Source organism: Lithobates pipiens, unplaced genomic scaffold, assembly GCF_037356315.1.
Source record: "Lithobates pipiens isolate NorthernLeopardFrog02 unplaced genomic scaffold, aLitPip1_a1.2 Scaffold_8, whole genome shotgun sequence".
Lineage (NCBI taxonomy): Eukaryota > Metazoa > Chordata > Amphibia > Anura > Ranidae > Lithobates > Lithobates pipiens.
In genome coordinates, this window is record NW_027507903.1 from 383,817,948 (window position 1) to 383,838,111 (window position 20,164).

At 45.1% G+C, this 20,164-nt stretch overlaps 1 protein-coding gene across 1 annotated transcript in view; it reads left to right on the forward strand.

Annotated features, from left to right (window-relative positions):
- LOC143962780 (uncharacterized) overlaps window positions 1-20,164 on the forward strand; it is a 459,151-nt gene that overhangs the window by 225,916 nt on the left and 213,071 nt on the right. The gene's annotated exons all lie outside the window — the stretch shown is intronic.

Here is a 20,164-nt window from a genome sequence, read left to right on the forward strand (position 1 = left end):
TTGCATTCTGCAGATTTTCACTACAGCCCACTTAACATGTTTTCATATGGAACACGTTCTGTAGTACAAATCTCTAAAATGCACAGGCGTGAATCCAGCCTAAGTGCCCATGCACACTGCAGCTTCTAAATCTGTCCAAGGTCTGATTCACACTTGTGCAGGTTGCAGTTTGCATATTGCAGGTGTATTTAGCATTTTTCAATGCACATCTTTAGACCATTTAAACCATCTAATGTAACCAAAAATCGAAAATCCCTGGCCCTTTCCAAAAAATGCACAGATGTGAACTACATCCATAGGAAACCATGTTAAATGGACTGTAAAATGGTTAAATGGACTGTTAAAGCGGTAGTAAACCCGCTATTTTTATTTTTTTTAACACCTGCAAAGCAAAAGGCATAATGAGCTAGTATGCACCGCATACTAGCTCATTATGAAATACTTACCTTAGAACGAGGCCCCGACATCTGGCACGATCCACGCCGAGGGAGCTGACATGCTCCCTCGGCGTTTCTTCCGGGTATCGCGGCTTCGGCGCTGTGAGTGGCCGGAGCCGCGATATTGTCACTCCCGTAAACCGTACAGGTTTAGGAGATATTTTTTTTACCTACAGGTAAGCCTTATTAGGCTTTCCTGTAGGTAAAAGTTACAAAAAAGAGTATACAACCACTTTAAATGGTGTTTATGCAAAACTGAAAATGCACAAAACAAAAAAAAAGCATAGGTGTGCATTTTTATGCATTTTACACCAGACTATTGACTATTAGGCCTCATCTACACTGGCACTGTCAAGGCTGCATCTATAGTCAATTAGAGGAAATTTCTAAATAAAATATCATGGATTTTAAGGCTGGATTCACACTAACGCGTTTTTTGATGCATTTTGCAGAAATGCAGGGACATTTTTTTTTAAACATGGGTTCCTATGGAACATGTTCGCATCAATGCATTTTTGTGCCTCTGCATTTTTGGAAAGGGTGGGGCATTTTTTTCATGCAAAAATGCAGTGTTTTTTCATGTAATAGAAGTCAATGGAGCTGCATCAAAAAACGCAAGCACTGCATTTTTACTGCGATTTGCAGTTTTTTGTTTTTTTTGTTTTTTTTTTTCACTGTACATAACTGGTTGGCAAGCAACCGCAGCGAAGAAAAAAAAAAGAAAAACGCGGCAAAAACGCATGTCCAAAAACGCAACAAGCACTGCAAAAACGCTCAAAAGCAACATGCATAGATGTGAATCAAGCCTAAGGCCCCCTTCACACTGGGGTGGTTTTCAGGCGCTACAGCGCTAAAAATAGCGCTTATGTAGCGCCTGAAAAAAACAGCCCCTTTCACTCCAGTGTGAAAGCCGGAGGGCTTTCACACTGGAGTGGTGCGCTAGCAGGGCAGTGAAAAAAGTCCTGCTAGCCGCATCTATGGAGCGGTTTATTCACCGCCCCTCTGACGCTGGAGAGGGAAGCCAGGGGTTCCCCAGTGACGTGTGGGTGACCCCGCCCCCTCTGATGTAACGCATGTTTCCGTTACTTCAGAGGGGGCGGGTCACCCATACGTCACTGGGGAACCCCTGGCTCCCTTCACCAGCGTCAGAGGGGGCGGGGTCAGGTGACGGGTGGCCCCGCCCTCCTAATATAAGAAACGTCAGCGCTGGGCTTTCTGCAGTGTCTCCGCAGTGGAGACAGAAGAAGGATGTATGGACAGCGCTGGACTGAGAGATCCCCGTCGCTGGATATGATCATCCATCGCTGGACCCCGGAGACCCGTCGCTGGATAGCAAGAGTGGATTAGCACCGCTGGAATCTTTTTTTTATTTTTTTTATTTTTAATAACGGAATTTTTCAAAAGTGTGTTTGTCTTATTTAACCATTTTGACACTTTCTTTGTGAAATGGTAGGGGTACTTTTGTACCCCCTTACCATTTCAAACAGGGGGGGGCCGGGATCTGGGGGTCCCCTTGTTAAAGGGGGCTTCCAGATTCTGATAAGCCCCCCGCCCGCAGACCCTCACAACCAACGGCCAGGGTTGTGAGGATGAGGCCCTTGTCTTCATCAACATGGGGACAAGGTGCTTTGAGGGGGTCACAGACCCCCAAAGCATCCTCCCAATGTTGAGGGTATGTGGCCTGGTACGGTTCAGGAGGGAGGGGGGCCGCTCTCTCGTCCCACCCTCTTTTCCTGCGGCCTGCCAGGTTGCGTGCTCGGATAAAGGGTCTGATATGGATTTTTAGGGGGACCCCACGTCAATTTTTTTTTAATTTGATGCGGGGTTCCCCTTAACCACTTTCAGACCGGACCATTTTGCTGGTAAATGACCAGAGGTCTTTTTACACTTTGGCACTGCGCTGCTTTAACTGGTAATTGCGCGGTCATGCAATGTTGTACCCAAACGAAATTTGCGTCCTTTTCTTCCCACAAATAGAGCTTTCTTTTAAAGGTATTTGACTGACTCTGCGATTTTTATTTTTTGCGATATAAACGTAAAAAGACCGCAAATTTTGAAAAAAAATGATCTTTTCTACTTTTTGTTATTAGAAAAATCCAATAAACTCAATTTTAGTCATACATTTAGGCCAAAATGCATTCAGCCACATGTCTTTGGTAAAAAAAAAGTCAATAATTGTATATTTATTGGTTTGCGCAAAAGTTGTCACATCTACAAACTAAGGTACATTTTCTGGAATTTACGCAGCTTTTAGTTTATGACTGCCTATCTCATTTCTTGAGGTGCTAAAATGGCAGGGCAGTACAAAACCCCCCCAAATGACCCCATTTTGGAAAGTAGATACCCTAAGGAAATTGATAAGAGGCATGTTGAGCCCATTGAATATTTTATTTTTTTGCCGCAAGCGATTGAATAATGACAAAAAAAAATTTTTTTTTTTTTTTTACACAAAGTTGTCACTAAATGATATATTGCTCACACATGCCATGGTTATATGTGGAATTGTACCCCAAAATACATTCTGCTGCTTCTCCTGAGTACGGGGATACCACATGTGGTCGACTTTTTGGAAGCCTAGCCGCGTACGGGGCCCCGAAAGCCAAGCACCGCCTTCAGGATTTCTAAGGGCATACATATGTCATTTTACTCCTCACTACCTATCACAGTTTTGAAGGCCATAAAATGCCAAGATGGCACAAAACCCCCACAAATGACCCCATTTTCGAAAGTAGACACCCCAAGCTATTTGCTGAGAGGCATGTTGAGTCCATGGAATATTTTATATTTTGCCACAAGTTGCGGGAAAATTACAAACTTTATAAATTTTTCACAAAGTTGTCACTAAATGATATATTGCTCACACATGCTATGGGCATATGTGAAATTACACCCCAAAATAAATTCTGCTGCTTCTCCTCAGTACGGGGATACCACATATGTGGGACTTTTTGGGAGCCTAGCCGTGTACGGGGCCCCGAAAACCAAGCACCGCCTTCAGGCTTTCTAAGGGCGTAAATTTTTTATTTCACGCCTCACTACCTATTACAGTTTTGAAGGCCATAAAATGCCAAGATGGCACAAAACCCCCCAAAATGACCCCATTTTAGAAAGTAGACACCCCAAGCTATTTGCTGAGAGGCATGTTGAGTCCATGGAATATTTTATATTTTGCCGCAAGTTGCGGGAAAATTACAAACTTTTTATTTTTATTTATTTTTTTCACAAAGTTGTCACTAAATGATATTTTGCTCACGCATGCCATGGGCATATGTGAAATGACACCCCAAAATAAATTCTGCTGCTTCTCCTGAGTACGGGGATACCACATATGTGGGACTTTTTGGGAGCCTAGCTGCGTACGGGGCCCCGAAAGCCAAGAACCGCCTTCAGGCTTTCTAAGGGCGTAAATTTTTGATTTCACGCCTCACTACCTATTACAGTTTTGAAGGCCATAAAATGCCAAGATGGCACAAAACCCCCACAAATGACCCCATTTTAGAAAGTAGACACCCCAAGCTATTTGCTGAGAGGCATGTTGAGTCCATGGAATATTTTATATTTTGCCACAAGTTGCGGGAACATTACAAACTTTTATTTTTTTTTATTTTTTTTCACAAAGTTGTCACTAAATGATATATTGCTCACACATGCCAGGGGCATATGTGAAATGACACCCCAAAATAAATTCTGCTGCTTCTCCTGAGTACGGGGATACCACATGTGTGGGACTTTTTGGGAGCCTAGTCGCGTACGGGGCCCCGAAAACCAAGAACCGCCTTCAGGATTTCTAAGGGTGTAAATTTTTGATTTTACACCTCACTACCTATCACAGTTTTGAAGGCCATAAAATGCCAAAATAGCACAAAACCCCCCAAAATGACCCCATTTTGGAAAGTAGACACCCCAAGCTATTTGCCGAGAGGCATGGTGAGTATTTTGCAGCTCTCATTTGTTTTTGAAAATGAAGAAAAAAAAAAATTATGTATATTTTTTTTCTTTTTTTCAATTTTCAAAACTTTGTGACAAAAATGAAGGTCTGCAAAATACTAACCATACCTCTCGGCAAATAGCTTGGGGTGTCTCCTTTCCAAAATGGGGTCACTTGGGGGGATTTTGTGCTATCTGGGCATTCCATGGCCTCCGAAACTGTGATAGGCAGTGAGGAATGAAATCTAAAATTTACACCCTTAGAAATCCTGAAGGTGGTGCTTGGATTTTGGGGTACCGTACGCGGTTAGGCTCCCAAAAGGTCTCACACTTGTGGTATCCCCGTACTCAGGAGAAGCAACAGAATGTGTTTTGGGGTGTAATTTTACATATAACCATGGCATGTTTGAGCAATATATCATTTAATGACAACTTTGTGCAAAAAAAAAAATAAATAATAATAATAATGTATTTTTTCCACAACTTTTGTCAAAATATAAAATATTCCATGGACTCGACATGCCTCTCAGCAAATAGCTTGGGGTGTCTACTTTCTAAAATGGGGTCATTTGGGGAGGTTTTGAACTGTCCTGGCATTTTATGCACAACATTTAGAAGCTTATGTCACACATCACCCACTCTTCTAACCACTTGAAGAAAAAGCCCTTTCTGACACTTTTTGTTTACATGAAAAAATATTTTTTTTTGCAAGAAAATTACTTTGAACCCCCAAACATGAAGTGTTTTTTTAAAGCAAAAGCCCTACCGATTAAAATGGTGGGTGTTTCATTTTTTTTTTCACACGGTATTTGCACAGCGATTTTTCAAACGCATTTTTTTGGGGAAAAAACACACTTTTTTTTATTTTAATGCACTAAAAATCACTATATTGCCCAAATGTTTGATGAAATAAAAAATATGATCTTAGGCCGAGTACATGGATACCAAACATGACATGCTTTAAAATTGCGCAGAAACGTGCAGCGGCGACAAACTACGTACATTTTTAAAAGCCTTTAAATGCCTTTACAGGTGACCACTTTAGATTTACGGAGGAGGTCTACTGCTAAAATTAGTACCCTCGATCTGACCTTCGTGGTGATACCTCACATGCATGGTGCAATTGCTGTTTACATATGCCACCAGACCAATGCTTGCGTTCCACGTTGCGCCTTAGCAGGGGGGTACAGGGGTGGTTTTTTTTATTAATTTTTTTTTTATTATTTATTTTGCTTTTTTATTTTATTTTTAAACTGTTCCTTTCATTTATATATATTTTTTTATGATTTTTATTGTTATCTCAGGGAATGTAAATATCCCCTATGATTGCAATAGATAGTGACAGGTACTCTTTTTTAAAAAAATTAGGGTCTATCAGACCCTAGATCTCTCCTCTGTCCTCAAAGCATCTGACCACACCAAGATCGGTGTGATAAAATGCTTTCCCAATTTCCCAATGGCGCTGTTTACATCCCGCAAAATCTAAGTCATGAAATGCTCGTAGCTTCCGGTGTCTTAGGCCATAGAGATGATTGGAGCCATTCTGGTCTCTGATCAGCTCTATGGTCAGCTGGCGGAACCACCGGCTGCATTCTCAGGTTCCCTGTTGGGACAGGAGAGCCTGAGAAAACCATGGAAGATGGTGCGGGGGGGGGGACATTCCCTCCCACTGCTTGTAAAAGTAGTCTAGAGGCTAATTAGCCGCTAGGATTGCTTTTACATAAAAGCCGACCGCTGGCTGAAAAGAATGATACCAAGATGATACCTAAACCTGCAGGCATCATTCTGGTATAAGCACTCAAAGTCCCGCAACATACCAGTATGTTGCTGGAACTGGTTGGGCATATATTGTAATTTTTTTTTCATGCAGCCTGTGGGCTGAACGAAAAAAAAATATTGATCGGTGGGTATGCCCACCATTAGATACCACCCTTCATCCACCCACTTTCTAATGGTGGGCATACATGCACCATTTATATATGCCGAAGCATGGGGGCATCCTCCCGCAAAAGGTAGGAGCAGATCGCTCCTCCACCCCTTATGCCCCCATGCTTCGGCATATATGCTCTTTTTTAACTGTGGTGGTGAAATCACCCCCGACAGTGCTGGAGTCGCGGCTTTATGTATCATGGGAGCAAACGCTGTTGCTGTCAAGATAAATAAATCCGCTCTGCAGCAGAATGGCATACCTGCTAAGCAAATGATGGTTAACAATAAAACAAAGTAACATTACAGTATAACAGTAGGACTTACCATACCTGCAAAGCAAATACAAAAAAAATCGCAAAAAATAACACATTTAACACAATCTGTGCCTAAAATATATATATGCCGAAGCATGGGGGCATCCTCCCGCAAAAGGTAGGAGCAGATCGCTCCTCCATCCCGTATGCCCCCATGCTTCGGCATATATGCTCTTTTTTTAACTGTGGTGGTGAAATCACCTCCGACAGCGCTGGAGTCGTGGCTTTACGTATCGTGGGAGCAAACGCTGTTGCTGTCAAGATAAATAAATCCACGCTACAGCTGAATGGCGTACCTGAAAACAAAAAATGGTTAACAATAAAACATTGCAGAATAGAATACAGTACAAAGGAGCAGAACAATAGAGAGAGAATAGAGAGAGAGAGAACAATAAAACGACAACTATTTTTGGTTTTTTTATTTTATATATTTTTTTTTTTTTTTGTTTTTTTTCCTTTTTTTTTTGTTTTTTAAACACTTTTTTATGTAACTTTAACACTTCTGTTGTAACGGTTCCAGCGGTTTGGGTCTCTCAAAATGCGATGGCATCTTGGGAGACCCTGTGAACGTGTGCCTAGCCTGTGCAATGCTGTACCCTACGCTAATACTCAACTAGTTCATGGTAGCGTTCAAAACATTCACCAATGCAAAGACCAGGATTGTCAGGACAGCGGGGACAACAATAACGGGTGTCACGCCTAAATCCGCGCTTTCTGCAGACACGACATTTTCTTTGGGGGGCTCGTTGGGTAGGGGTACTCGGGAGGGCATAAAGATAATGCCTCTCATGCAGCCGGCTTACTGCATCTGGTAGGGGAAGGTGAGGTGGAGCACCGTCTGGATACAGAAGGGCTCTGACGATATCCTCCTGGAATTTAAGGAAGGATCCAGTCCGTCCTGAAGCTTTGTGTAGTACATAAGCATTCAGTATAGCCAATTGGAATAAATAAACAGACACTTTTTTGTACCAGCGTCTGGCCTTACGGGCAACTAGATACGGCGCCAACAACTGGTCATTGAGGTCCACCCCTCCCATGTTAAGGTTATATTTGTGGACACAGAGGGGTTTCTCCACAATACCAGTCGCCGTAGGAATTTGGACCGTCGTGTCTGCATGAAGGGAGGTAAGAACGAAAACATTCTTATTATCACTCCACTTCATAGCGAGCAAATTATTACTGCGCAAGCAGGCTCTCTCCCCCAGCCTAAGAGGGGACTCTACAAGCCGCTGGGGAAAGCCCCGGCGATTAGGTCGCACGGTGCCACATGCTCCAATCTGCTGATCAAACAAGTGACTAAACAGTGGCACGCTTGTGTAATAATTGTCCACGTACAAGTGGTACCCCTTTCCGAATAAGGGTGACACCATGTCCCACACTATCTTGCCAGCGCTTCCTATGTAATCAGGGCAGTTCTCCGGCTCTACGTGACTATCTCTACCCTCATAAACCATGAAACTACGTGTATAGCCTGTAGCCCTGTCACAGAGCTTATACATCTTGACCCCGTATCTGGAACGCTTGTTGGGGACGTATTGTTTGAATGACAAGCGACCAGAAAACTTAATCAGGGACTCATCAACGCAGACAACTTGATGGGGAGTAAACATGTCTGCAAAACGTTGGTTGAAGTGGTTTATGAGGGGCCGAATTTTGTAGAGCCGATCGTATTCAGGGTCTCCACGAGGACGACAGAGTTCATTGTCGCTGAAGTGCATGAACCGCAAAATCATCTCGTATCGTGCCCTGGACATGGAAGCAGAGAACACGCGCATATGGTGAATTGGGTCAGTGGACCAATATGACCGCAACTCACTCTTTTTGGTTATGCCCATGTTGAGGGAGAGGCCCAGAAAGATTTTAAATTCGGAAACCGTAACTGGTTTCCATTGTTTGGCAAGGGCGGACTGGGGAAAAGTGGCGATGTGTTGACCAGCGTACAAATTGGTTTGGTCCACAATAGATCTATAGAGATCTTCGGTGAAAAACAGTGAGTAAAAGTCAAGTGTCTTAAAATCAACTGTTTCCACGTTAATGCCAGGTTGGCCAGTGAATGGGGGAAGTACGGGTTCTGCAGAAGATGTGGGCACCCAAATAGGATTGGCGAATTCTGCAGGAAGGGCACTATGGGTACGACGGGCCTGTCTTTGTCTTCTTCTTGGTGGCAGCGGGACACTACTTGTGCTTGCCACCTCGCCAGCTTGAACTGCACTTATGGGACTCGCCACGTCACCACGTGTTACTGCAGTGCTGGATGTACGTCCAGGGTGTACTAGGCTGCTGGTGCTTGCCAGTTCACCAGAAGGATGAGCGGCTCTAGTACGTCTCTGCTCCATACGAGTGACCTGCGGTTCCTGCACCTCAACAACAGAATACATACGGGATTGGGCACACCTGTTCTTAGCAGCGGCCTCATCTCCGTCGTCAGAGCTATCTGTCATGGAGCCGCTGTCCTCTACAGGATCGTATTCTGAGCCTGAATCTGACAGATGAGTGACGTCCTCTTCACTATCTGTCATGCTCAGAAACGTGTAGGCCTCTTCACTAGTGTACCTTCGCTTTGCCATTTTGGGCTCTAAATTTAGGGGTACACTAGTGAGACTCACAGGTAAAAAAGCACCTAGCCTGTCAGCGACTGTTTCAAAACGCTACAAAAAAAACTGTTAGCGATCGCAGGGATCAAGCCTGACTCTGCGAACGCTGCAGTTATGTGTGTTGTGTTTTGTAAGTGACAGTGATCGATCGATACTGCACTTGGTTGGGCTGGGCTGGGCTTGGCGGAGGGGCTAAACGCAGGTGCTAGCGGGTATCTGGGCTGATCCCGCTAACAGTGCGTTTTGGGAAACCTAAAATGCAGGCAACGCTAATATAGATCTGATCAGATACTATATTACTAAGGGAGGTGTATGCTTTGCGCGTGGGTGTTAGCGGTACTGGCACTAACCTGACGCTGGGGCGACGCAGGCCTTATCTGACCCTCAAACTTATATCACCCGCCGGGTGATCAGGGGGTTAAACCTTTATTAGGTAATAAATGGCGGGTGCCCTGAAACAAAAAAAAAATAACTAACCAACCAGCGTCACCTGTAACAGTTATATGGTGATCACTGGTGAAAGGGTTAACTGGGGGGCAATCAGGGGGCTATGCGGTAGTATATGGGGGTCCCTGACGCTATAAAAAGCTGCCTAACTAGCGTCACCTGTGACACTAATAAAGCGATCAGAAAAAAATCGCTTATTAGTGACACTGGCGACGGGGGGTGATCACGGGGTTAAACCTTTATTGGGGGGGTTAGGGGGGCACCCTAGAGCTAAAGGGGGCTAACCCTAACTGCCCTAACAGTTATTACAGTCACAAATGACACCAATGCAAAAAAAAAAAAAAAAAATGCACTTGGTGTCACTGTGACTGGGGGGGCAGGGGTGATTGGGGGGGTGATCGGGGGGGGTGAAAAGTGTGCCTGGCGTGTTCTACTGTTAGTGTAGTGTTAGGTGCAACTCACCGATCCTCTCTCCTCGGTGCCGGAACGAAAAAGACCGACACGAGGAGAGATTACATCACTTCCTCTGCCTGTGTTTACAATACAGGAGAGGAAGTGATGTCACGGAGGATTTTCATTCGTCGGGAGCGATCGCGAGGGGGTGGCCATGAATGAATGGCCGTCCCCTCATCCCTGATCTCTCCCGAACGAATGCTGACCGCCGCAGGCACCGGGGGGGGCCCGATCGGGTCGACTTATATATATGCCCATATGCCTGCCCGTGCCATTCTGCCGACGTATATCGTCGTGCGGCGGTCGGCAAGTGGTTAATATCCATATCAGACCTGAAGGGTCTGGTTATGGATATTTAGGGGGACCCCCACGTCAATTTTTTTTTTTTATTTGACACGGGGTTCCCCTTAATATCCATGTCAGACCTGAAGGGCCTGGTAATTGAATTTAGGGGAACCCCCACGCTTTTTTTTTTATTTATTTTTTTAATCAATGAATGAATGAATTGTCGGCTAATGCAGAGAACACTCATTGAGTGTTCTCTGTATTACGGGACCCGACAATAGCCACAAGTGATTTTAAAAGACTTTTTTTCCTGCACAAATGACACTTTGTGCAGGGACAGTTCTAAGCAGCAGAAACATGCGCCCCTTCACAGGCATACTATAGATACCCCCCAGCTACGAAATTTAAACGAATATTACACTTTTATTGTTTCACTTTAATCATTATTAAAATCACTGCTCCTGAAAAAACGGCAGTTTTTAAAACTTTTTTTTGCATTGATCCATGTCCCCTGGGGCAGGACCCGGGTCCCCAAACACTTTTTAGGACAGTAACCTGCATATTACCCTTTAAAATTAGCACTTTAGATTTCTCCCATAGACTTGTATAGGATGTTCCGGCTTTTCGAATTTGCTGCGAACAGCCCAAATTGTTCACTGTTCGCTGAACAGGCAATGTTCGAGTAGAACATGAGTTCGACTCGAACTCGAAGCTCATCCCTATCTTACAGTGAACCTTTATACCATATAAAGGTTATCTTGTACCAGTCCAGATGTTCCCAGCCCTATCAAGGCTCATACAGAGGGTAGATTGCGATAATCCACCATCCAGAGATGCTGTCAGGTGTGTGCCTGCTCCAGTTTGCCTGTCCAAAATGACATGCATTTGTGTCCGTGCTTGTGTACCCACTTCTATGGCCAGCCAGCATGACACTGATGCACACCTCTGCCAGCGGCTCTATGGAAGATGACACTAATCCTGTATTTTAAATTATTTTCTTGGAAGTCGTTTTTTAAGGATCCTTTCAAACATGTGCTTGGGTTATTTGAAGTTTTTGCTAAAAAAATAAATAAAATAAAATAAAATAAAAAATAAACCCACAAAATGCTGGTAAACTGCACCGCATCAGTGTGAAAGTGGCATAATAGCTGTTAGCTCCATTTTTGTTTTCTAGGTGCTATTATGTTCATTGCTAAGTATAGCTGCTTATTATGCCCAGTGATATGCTTAAGACACTGACCTGAATTTACTTTTACTGTTGGTTATGCTGCTTGCAGGAATAATGGGCAGAGTATAGTTGATATTGCTCCGTCAGACACTGCAGCTAGCACTACCGAGTATTTTTTTTTACCTACTCGGCTGCCTGTTCTGGTCTTTGATGCTCTAGAGTGGTGGGGTTGGCAGCCTATGGCCTAATCTATCAGTCACCTGTCTGCGATTGACTGACTGTTAGATCCAATACTTTCTGAAAAATACCACAATTTTTAGCTTGATTCTTCAATAAAGTTGGATTACTCCAACATCCATTTATGGACACAGTGCTTCTGTAAACGTATGTGTGGGTATCTTTCAGAGTGGCTCTACAGTGGATATCCCTGGAGACGCAATGTCTTTTTTTATTGCAGTGCACAGGTAGGCACCATGTCAAAATGTTTTCTATCTTTTTTTCCACTTTATTCAGTCTCCTTTGCTTTTTCATTGGGGTTTTATTCTATCACAGCCTTGATTCTACAATAAAATTTGTGCAGAGTGGTTATCCCTGGCCTTTCTGGAGATGCAATGTATTTACTGCAGTGCACAGGTAAGCACCATATGTCAAGATGTGATAGATAGAGATATAAATATAGATTATATAATTTATTTTTTCACTTGATTCAGTCTCCTTTGCATTTTCATTGGGATTTTCTACAGCTTGATTCTATTAAAGCCTGTCTACATTTACACCATCAATCATCTGATGATCATTATTGATCTTGACCATGGGTCTTCAAACTGTGGCTCTTGGGGCACTATTCTTTCTACCAACAACCAACTGTCATAAATACACTGACCCCCAACAAGGATGGGGCAATATTTTGTCCTACTGATCACAGGCTTGCGCAACAATGAGTGTAAAATCCCTTTTTTATAAAGGGGTGAAAATCCATAAGTCTCCATGAGAAAATTGTAGCTGCATTACTGCATCCAATTTTTGGGGATTGTCAACCAAGCAGTACTCCTTGGGCTGCCTGAAAGCTTCACAACAGTACTCGCTTGTTCTTCACAAGGCAGTATCACAACAGTACTCGCTTGTTCTTCACAAAGCAGTTTAGCAGCATACACGTGATTCCAGGAGCAAGAGTGAGCACATTGAGGCTGGAGTAAAATGCATGCAAAGAGTAATGGCCGCTCAGCCAATACAAACATGTCAGGCCGACAACAACTGATCATGTTTTCATGTAGTCACACACCAAGGGGTGACGTGTGTTTAAGGGCGGATGTATGATTTTGGACAAAGCTGACTGCATCCAGGTTTCAACATTGAATCTTAAGAGCAGGCAACAAAGTGCTAGCTAGGCTTTATATTACTAAAATATTATATGTTTTCCCCAAATGTAAAAAATGGACAGCATTGAATGGCTGCAGGGACATGTGACCTAGCATGTTTACACTATACATTTTACTATTTGGTTAGGGAACATGCATGTATCTTTGGGCTTCCATTGATACCTGAATATTGTTTGGGAGAATAAATTGCTTGTCTGGTATGGACTATGCAAAGTGACAGGCTGAGGCTGACCATACAGTGTACAATCTATTTGAACCCTTTCACTGTCCGGTCCATATGTCGTACAGACCTGACAGCAGGGGTTATCGCACACAATCCAGTGGCTGCAGCAGCCAGTGTATTTGGCTCCTGCCAGTGAGGGGAGAGCGGGACCAAGCAACACTGTCAATGTACAGTATGAAAATGATGCAGTTGGGCAATAAAAAGGAATGGCAAGAATCAACCATCCAAGAGATGTGCCACTGCTTTAATGCTAATATTTGGTGAATTTAAAGTTGGTGAATTTAAAGTTGGCACACAACACAAGATGTACGAAGCCCCATCGTTTTCCAGCACTGCCATAACCAGACGAAGTTCAGCCATCAACCTGGGGACCGTCCAAGACCTCATGGAGGGTGTGCTGCCATGTTCAGACTCCCCCGCCTGGGAAGGAGGGTCGATCTCACAATCCTCGATATCTGCCGCCTGAGACATGATCTAATTTGACATAAGGGACAGTGAGTTAGGAAAACCAACCTGACAAACCTAACCCGAGACTAGAGTGAGTGCTGATACCCTGAAATGATGACCCCACCCCCCTCCCCCAACCTACCAATCCTCCAGACACAAAATTACAGTGGAGGCCCGTCCATAGGGGGCGCCGCCCCCCTCCCATGCAGTAAAAAAAAGTAAAAAAATATATATATATATATATATATATTATATGTGTTTTTTTTAACATGTCCCTTTAAGAAAAACTTTTTTTTTTCAAATTTCCCCCCCTATGTGCACTGGCGCCGGGCGCAGTGCAATATAAGAAGCACCACATCTATGCAATCACAAGATTGCAGACAAGGCGCTTCATGTGCCCAAAAAAACAGCGCTCTATGGCGCAGCCGATCGCGCCACAGCTTCCGGCACGATCGACTGGCCGAGCAAGTGCATAGACTTGCACTTGAGTGAGCTGTGGGCGGTGCTTCCGACGTCACTCAAGGAAGTGACGTTGGCACGGCGCTTCTCTATTCTGCCCGCCTGAGAGGATCAGGTAAGGGGCTGCCGCATGGCAGCTTAAACAATCTTGATCGTTTATTCCGCCCAGCCGCCGGTACCCCCTCCACATCGATCTATCTTATGGTGGTCGCACTCGGCAGCATACCCCAACCCCCCACCCCCTGCTAAACAAGATTTAAAGAAATAGTGTTATCAGTGACCGGCAGCATACACCCCCCCAAGAAGCTTTAAAAGAAAAGAGTTATTAATAATAAGGGGGGGGGGTATGCTGCCGACCACCGATAATAACCCTTTTTTTTTAATCTTGTTTAGGGGGTGGGGGCAGGTATGGGGGTTAATGCTGCCGACCACCGATAATAACCCTTTTTTTTTAAATCTTGTTTTGGGGGGTATGCTGCCAACCACCACAGCATACCCCCCAAACAAGATTTAAAAAAAAAGGGTTATTATCGGTGGTCGGCAGCATTAACCCCCATACCTGCCCCCCCAAACAAGATTTACAGGTTGTAGATATGTGCGATTTGCATGTTGTAGATATGTGCAATTTACAGGTTGCAGAATGCAGTTATGTGTGATTTAAAGGTTGCAGAATGCAAATATGTGCGATTTACAGGTTGCAGAAAAGGTGCCTGATGTGGTTATACACAAGATAAGCATGATTCATCTGCTTTAGTAGAGCCCTGTGTATAAAGTGCAGCCTGGTATATGATGTTGATTCGATAAGGGGTGTGGCTTGTGAGAAGTGGGAGGGGCCAAATCTGAGGGGCGTGGTCTTGCACCCCCATCCTAAAACTTCACCAGCCGCCGCTGCCAACATACCAACCTTCCCGTGCGTAAATTGCGATAAAGAGAGAAAACTGGAAAAGCGTTTGACATGAAATGGATAGAGCCGAACCACCTGTGATTCCGCAGGCAATTAAAAACGTACACTCAGGCCCCATGAACCTTAAAATGTGTCAGGTAGGATAATAAGAAAGGTGAAATGATACAGCATGAAATGGGGAAATGAATAAACGACTTGCCACTAAGCAATCCTGGACAACCTAGACCGACCTTCTCCCAACCTGTAAACATACAAATAAAATAAGTACCTCAGTGGTGAAGCCGTGTTGCGAAACCCAACTTGGTGACCTCCCACCTGGCCCTTACCATGAGGTAACAAACCCCTAAGTAACCCGAACCTACCTAAATAGCCGAGACTGCAAATCTAAAGAAGAAAACACCCCTGAGGTCCTGCAACCGTGCCGGCACTTGACAGTACGTAGAACTGACTAAGGACAAAAGAAATGAGACAAGCCAAATAACCATGCGACTCGCGGCTGAATCAACAGAAACCAAGACCTGACCAGAGTAACATACAACTGATCCCACCCGTGTAAAACGTACCGAGAAAATACCCCAAAGGAAATGAGAGAGGCCCTGATGATAAATGAGCTTACCATAACCGCCATGATCGCAGCAACATGAGAGGCTCCCTTTCCCCCCTCCCCCAAAACATCCCCTGACCATCTGGACCAAACGCACCCCCCCTCCCAGAAAAACCACCCTAAACCCTGCATGTGTGCCCTGCCTGGACCCCATACCGACCGAACTTTCCCAGCGACAATACCAACCCAGAACCGACCGCACAGGCACTTACTACGGGTTTGACAAAAGTATAACTTGTATTGGCCACTCACAACCATACACAGCTCCAAAGTAGTTCCTGAGGGAAAAGGAAAGGAAAACATAGCATAAAATTACATTGCAGTATAACTGAAAAGAGAAACCCCCAACATTCCACAGTGCCCTGCAGTGAGGAGCCAGAGCCTGGGAACATAAAATGAAACATGACAATGAAATGACAACCGGAAATAAATGACTGCAAAACACCCCAGCCGTTACCCGTGCATGACCATGACACCGCCCTACTTCTTACAATATCGCCAGCAAAAATGTCCTATCCCAGACAGTGATGCCCCTATGGAAACACCGCTGTTTGTGAATCAGTGACTCCCCCAGTGCACCAACCCCCCGAGCAAAACAGCAGGCAGCGCCTTCTGTCAGACCACCCTCCCCCCCAACATGATCCCTGGGAAACTCCCACAACCTCCAGCAAGAACGTACCTATGTTGGCCAGTGATACCCCTAAAGAAAATGCATCCGCTATAATGACACCAGTGCCACCCCCCCTCCCCCCTGAAACGAAAAAATTAGGCAGCGACTTCTGCTGGCTGTGACCACCCCCCATCCCTACAAATGATTAAAATTAACCACACATTGTGACAATCCCCCCTCCCCCCATCAGAACGCAACCATACCTCTAACCTGAAATGACCCCCTCTGACAACCTGCGACTACCCCCCGCTCCCCCGGCGAGGCTCCTCCCACAAATGGAGGCGGGCCTACGTCCCGCCTCCCCACATGTTGTTGGCGTCGACGACCTGTTTTGTTTTTCTGCTTGTTTGCAGAGGTGACCATCATGGCATTTGTCAAGAGGGTTGAGAGTGGCCAGCAAGATTGCCTACGGCCACATCACCCTGAATGCGCTTGATCTCGGATGCTAAGCAGGGTCGGGCCTGTTTTTTTTTTTTTTTTAACATAAGATTTTATTAAATTTGTACAGTACATGTCAGAACAGTGGTACAATCTCAGCAGTGATTGTCATGACATTTTACAGCGGTAGACCAAGAAGAGTATATAGAGAGAAAAAAAAGACTAAGTTAGACTTACCGGTGACGGTATTTCTAAGAGCCTTTCAGGACAACCCCGGAGAGAGTGTAGCTCCACCTTGTCATTAGGAAACACATGCCCACTTTAAAAACACCTCCTCTTCCTCCATGGCTTCAGTTATTGTGGCCTTCCGACACTGGAAAACAAAGCACAGAAAGCACAACACCATGGTAGAACTTAATACATTTACTAAGCATAACCTAGGGAGGGAAGTAACGGTTGTCCTGAAAGGCTCTTAGAAATACCGTCACCGGTAAGTCTAACTTAGTCTTTCTCAAATCGCCTTTCAGGACAACCCCGGAGAGGATAACCGAGAAACTTACCCTAGGGCGGGACTACTGCCTGCAGTACCTTCCTGCCGAAGGCCTGATCTGCTGCAGACAGTAGATCTAACCGGTAGTGCCGGAGAAATGTCAAATAACTGGACCAAGTGGCAGCCTTGCAGATTTGTTCAGGCGTTGCACCGGCCCTTTCAGCCCAGGAAACTGCCGTGGATCTAGTAGAGTGGGCAGCAATACCTGAGGGAGGTATTTCTCCTTTTGCTTTATAGGCTTCTGTTATAGCCAACTTAAGCCACCTACCCAGCGTACTTTTAGAAGCTTTCTCCCCCTTGCGTGATCCAGAAAATATCACAAAAAGGGCGTTTGATTTTCTAAAATCTTTAGTCATTTTCAGAAACTGTAATAGACACCTTCTCACATCCAATGTGTGAAAAAACTTCCTCTCCTGCATTCGCTCGGGTTGCAGAGAATGTAGGTAACACTATTTCCTGCGATCGATGGAAAGCTGAGGATACTTTCGGTAGGAATGCTGGATCCGTCCTCAGTACCACCCTGTCCTGATAAACTCTAAGGAAGGGTTCTGTAATAGCTAGAGCTTGGAGCTCGCTGACTCTCCTGGCCGAGGTGATGGCCACCAAAAAGATTGTTTTTAAATTGTTTTTAAAACCACCTTCTGTAAAGAAGCTTCTTGTAAGGGTTCAAACGGTGCTCCCGAGAGACCCTGTAAAACTGTAGACAAATCCCAACTGGGAAAGTCTTTAAGGGCTACTGGTCTACTTCGAGCAAGAGCCCTAAAAAATCTAGAAATTAAAGTTTCTTTAGATAAAGTCTTTTCAAAGAAAACTGATAAGGCAGCCACCTGAGTCTTCAGGGTACTGGCTGCGAGACCCTTCTCCATTCCCTCATGGAGAAACTCCAATACGGACACCGTGCTCTTGACCTTGAGTTCTCTAGAACTACACCAGGAGTTGAACTTTTTCCAGACTTTCATGTAAATTGCCTGTGTAACTGCCTTCCTGCTAGACAGCAGGGTCTTTACTACTTTATCTGAAAGACCTTTGGCTTTTAATAGGTCCTCCTCAGAAATCAGGCGGTTAGCTGTAGAAGTTCCACCTCTGGATGATTTACTGTCCCCTGGGATAACAAATCTTTTCTGAGTGGTAACCTCCATGGGGGCTTCGAGGCTAGGTTTCGAAGACCCGCGAACCAAGGCCTTTTTGGCCAAAAAACTCTGCTGAAAGGCCACTAATCCCAGAAAGATCGCCTTCAACTCCCTCCAGTTGGATGATCTTTGAGCTTCCTGTTTGGACCAGACCCCCTGAGATGTCTGACCATCCAGGTGGGCTCCCCAGCCCCAGGCACTTGCGTCTGTAGTAAGGCGCTTGTCCACAGGAAAGGTCCACACCAGGCCCCTTGAGAGGTTTGCCTGGTCTCTCCACCACCAAAGAGCCCTTTTCGTCCTTGACTAAATTTTTAGCTGTTTTTCCAAAGGATCCTGATGGGACCAGCTTGACAGAACCTCCCTCTGTGAGGGGGTCAGGATTGACTTCCCTAGATTTAGAAGCCATCCCAGGCCCTCGAGGTGAGACTGGGCCCTCTGGAGATTGACTAGGACCTGCTCCCTGGAGTCTGCAAAAAACAAAAGGTCGTCCAGATAAGGGACGACTGGAATCCCCTTCAACTTCAGGGGCTCCAAAGCCTCTGCCATAATCTTCGTAAATACCCTGGGAGAGGACGAGAGTCCGAATGGCAGAGCCCTGAATTGGAGGTGCCATACCGAACTCCCCACCTTCAATGCCAGGCGCAGGAACTGCTGCGATGCCTGATGAATGGGTATATGAAGGTAGGCATCCCTTAGATCCAGGGATGCCATGAAGCATTCTAGGGTCAACAACTTTGTGATGGAGAAAATTGTATCCATCCTGAAATGTTTGTACCGAATGAACCTGTTCAGAACTTTCAGATTCAGGATTAAACGGTACTTCCCTGAGGGTTTTTTCACCAGAAAAATATGTGAGTAAAAACCCCTGCCCTGCTGGTTTACTGGGACTTGAATCAGAACCTCTTGCTGTATCAGCTCCTGTAACAAAAGCTTCATTGCAGAGGCCTTCTCCTGATCCCTTGGCAATGTTGTCACATAAAACCTGCTCAGGGGTGGTTCTGAAAATTCCAACCTGTACCCCTGATCGACAATATTCTTCACGAACAGATTTGGAGACAGCCTGTCCCATTGTTCGCGAAAAGCTGACAGTCTCCCCCCCACTGGGGAGATATTGTCACTTGCTCTTAGGGGACTGCTCTGGGGGAGATCTAAAGAGGACTCCACCCTTGCCTTTGCCCTTCTGTGAACCCCATCTGCTCTTGCGATCCTGGTCTTTTTTATGGGACTGCTGAAAAGCACGAAAATTCTTTTTGGCAACCTGCTTTTTCTTAGCTGGAAAAGCCTTCTTTTTATCGGCTGTCCTATCCAGCACAGACTCTAAATCGGGTCCAAAGAGCAAGTCACCCGAGAAGGGTAGACCACACAGTTTGACCTTAGAAGCAGTGTCCCCAGACCATGTTTTCAGCCAAACTGCTCTCCTGGCTGAATTTACAAGAGCCGAAGACCTAGCGGCCAGTTTAACCGATTCTGCTGATGCATCCGCCATATATTTGACTGCATTCAGGATCAGTGGAAAGGACTCTAAGAGATCCTTGCGGGGTGTCCCCGCTTCAATATGGCTCTTCAGCTTCTCTACCCAACATTCCAGATTCCTGGCCACAACTGTAGCTGCCATAGCTGGTTTTAGACTGACTGACGCAGCATCCCAAGCCTTTTTAAGGATGGAGTCAGCTTTTTTGTCCATTGGGTCTTTAAGGATCCCCATATCCTCAAAGGCTAGATCCGTTCGTCTGGATACCTGCGAGAAAGCTGCATCGACTCTGGGTTTTTTGTTCCAAACCTCTGAGTCTTTATCTTCGAAGGGAAACCTTCTTTTGAGAGCTTTAGAGAAGAAAGGGGCTTTTTCTGGGTCCTTCCACTCTTTTC